Below are 3038 nucleotides of genomic sequence, written 5' to 3'. Positions count from 1 at the left end.
AGTCTCGCTTCCCTCAGCTTGTCCACCACAGAGGCCACTCCCACCTTCTCCCGGATAACCTCATGCCTAATCTTGTCGCTCCTAGTGTGCCCACACATCCATCTCAACATCCTCATCTCCGCAACATGCATTTTTTGAACATGTGCGTTCTTAACTGGCCAACACTTCGCTCCATACAACAAGGCCGGTCTCACTACCACTCTGTAGAACTTACCTTTAAGTTTCGGTGGAATTTTCTTATCACACAATACTCCAAAGGCAAGCCTCCATTTCATCCAAGCAACCCCAATGCGATGTGTGACATCATCGTCGATGTCACCACTCCCTTGGATTACAGCCCCAAGATACTTAAAACTTTCCTTCTTAGGAATGATCTGTGCGTCAAGTCTCACTTCCACATCTGTCTCATCCAACACATCACTAAATTTGCACCCCAAATATTCTGTTTTGGTCCTACTCAACCTGAACCCTTTGGACTCCAGCGTTTGTCTCCACACCTTCAACCGCGCATTAACTCTATCCCGCGTCTCATCAATCAGTACTATGTCATCCGCAAATAACATATACCATGGGACCTTTTCCTGAATAGACCGCATCAACTCATCCATCACCAAAGCAAAAAAGGAAAGGGCTTAGGACTGATCCCTGGTGCATCCCCATCTCAACTGGGAAATGTTCTGAGTCTCTTCCAACTGTTCTAACCCGAGTCTTGGCTCCACCGTACATGTCCTTTATCGCCCTAATATAAATCATTGGGACTCCTTTAGACTCCAAGCACCTCCAGAGGACATTCCTCGGTACTTTGTCATAGGCCTTTTCAAGGTCAATGAACACCATATGTAGGTCTCTTTTCCTTTCTCTATATTTTTCTACCAGTCTACGCATAAGATGAATGGCTTCGGTAGTCGAATGTCCCGACATGAATCCAAACTGGTTCTCCGAGATGGACACCCCTCTTCTCACCCTCATCTCCACCACTCTCTCCCAAATTTTCATAGTATGGCTCAACAATTTGATACCCCTGTAGTTGTTACAGTTTTGGATATCACCCTTGTTTTTATACAATGGAACCATTGTACTCCACCTCCATTCATCCGACATTTTTGTTGTCTTAAAGATAACATTAAACAGCCCAGTTAACCACTTTATGCATGCCTTGTCCATGCTCTTCCAAAATTCTACAGGAATGTCATCGGGTCCGGTTGCTCTTCCCCTGCTCATCCTACTAATAGCCCGTATAACTTTCTCGGTCCTAACACACCTACAGTACCCAAAATCCCGAAGTCTTTCAGAGTGCGCCAAATCACCCAATACAATGTCTGCTTCCCCTTTTTCATTTAAAAGTTTGTGAAAGTAGCTTTGCCATCTTTGCTTGATGGAGGTCTCTTCCACCAATATTTTGCCTTCCTCATCTTTGATACATTTCACTTGGTCCAAGTCGTGCGCCTTCCTCTCTCTTGCTTTTGCGAGCCTATACAACTTCTTATCCCCGCCTTTGTCCCCCAGCTCGACATACAAGCTTTCGAAAGCTGCCATTTTCGCCTTCGTAACAACTAACTTAGCTTCTGTCTTTGTCGTCTTATAGATTTTCTTAAGTGTCCGCTTCTCTTCCTCGTCTACACACTCCGTCAATTTTGTGTATGCAGCCTTTTTCGCTTCCACTTTGCCTTGGACTTCCCCATTCCACCACCAGTCTCCTTTATGGCCTCCAAATTTACCCCTTGACACCCCTAACACCTTAGAAGCAACTTTCCTAATGCAACTAGCTGCTTTATTCCATATGCTGTCCGCATCCCCGTTACCACTCCAAGCCCCCATCCCCATCAACTCCTCACCCATCTCCCGCGAAAGGGCAGGGGTCAACCCTCCCCATTTAATCCTCTGTCGATCAGGTACCATCTTCTTCCTCCTATGCCTCTTAATTTTTAGGTCCATCACTAAAAGCTTGTGTTGGGTAGTGAGGTTTTCACTTGGGATGACCTTGCAGTCCTTAAAGAGACCTCTATCCCCCTTCCTAACTAGTAGGTAATCTATCTGAGTCTTAGCTACCGTGCTACGAAAGGTAACCAAGTGGTTCTCCTTCTTCGGAAAGCATGAGTTAGCAATCACCAACTCAAAAGCCTTAGCAAAATCTAGAAGCGAAGTTCCACCTCCATTTCTCTCCCCAAAACCAAAGCCTCCATGAACATCATCAAAGCCACTAGAAGTTGCCCCGATGTGTCCATTAAAATCTCCACCAATGACAATCTTCTCGGTATTCGGAATACCTCTAACTACCTCATCTAATTCCTCATAAAAGAGCTTTTTGGCCTCCTCGTCCAATCCCACTTGAGGAGCATAAGCACTAACAACACTCAAAGTACATCCTCCAATGACTAGCTTAATCGTCATCAGCCTATCATTGATCCTCCTAACCTCCACCACTTGCTCCCTCAAATCCCCGTCTACTAAAATACCCACTCCATTTCTATCCCTTGACCCTCCTGAGTACCACAACTTAAACTCGTCAACATCCCGAGCCTTGGAGCCTACCCATCTAGTCTCTTGGACACAAACTATATTTATCTTTCTCTTCTTGAGAATTTTCACTAGCTCTATGGACTTCCCCATCAACGAACCTATGTTCCATGATCCTACCCTCCCGTTATGTGAACCCGTAACCCACTTACCCCTATTTTCCCTCGACCTCGGCCTCAACCGAAGACATGACTCATTACCACCATTAGATACCAAATCCACTAGAACGATACTGCAACCACAGTAAGATCAACACAGGAATACACTAAAAACTGCAACATGAGTAAACTCTAAAAGGACAATACAGCAACAACTATACTATAGAGTCAAGTACAGTGTGTATTCTAAAGGACACGATAACACCCACTACACTATATACTGAATCACAGGTCTGCACTATAAAAGAAAACAGGAAATACTGTTTCGGGATATAGGATCTGCAAGAAAGGGCCCAGCAACTAGATTCAGAGCAAAAAAAGGGAGAGAAAGGAAAGATAGAACCTGATCGGACTAGATTTGAT

Source organism: Solanum stenotomum, chromosome 8 (assembly GCF_019186545.1).
Source record: "Solanum stenotomum isolate F172 chromosome 8, ASM1918654v1, whole genome shotgun sequence".
NCBI lineage: Eukaryota > Viridiplantae > Streptophyta > Magnoliopsida > Solanales > Solanaceae > Solanum > Solanum stenotomum.
This window is presented reverse-complemented; position numbering follows the sequence as displayed.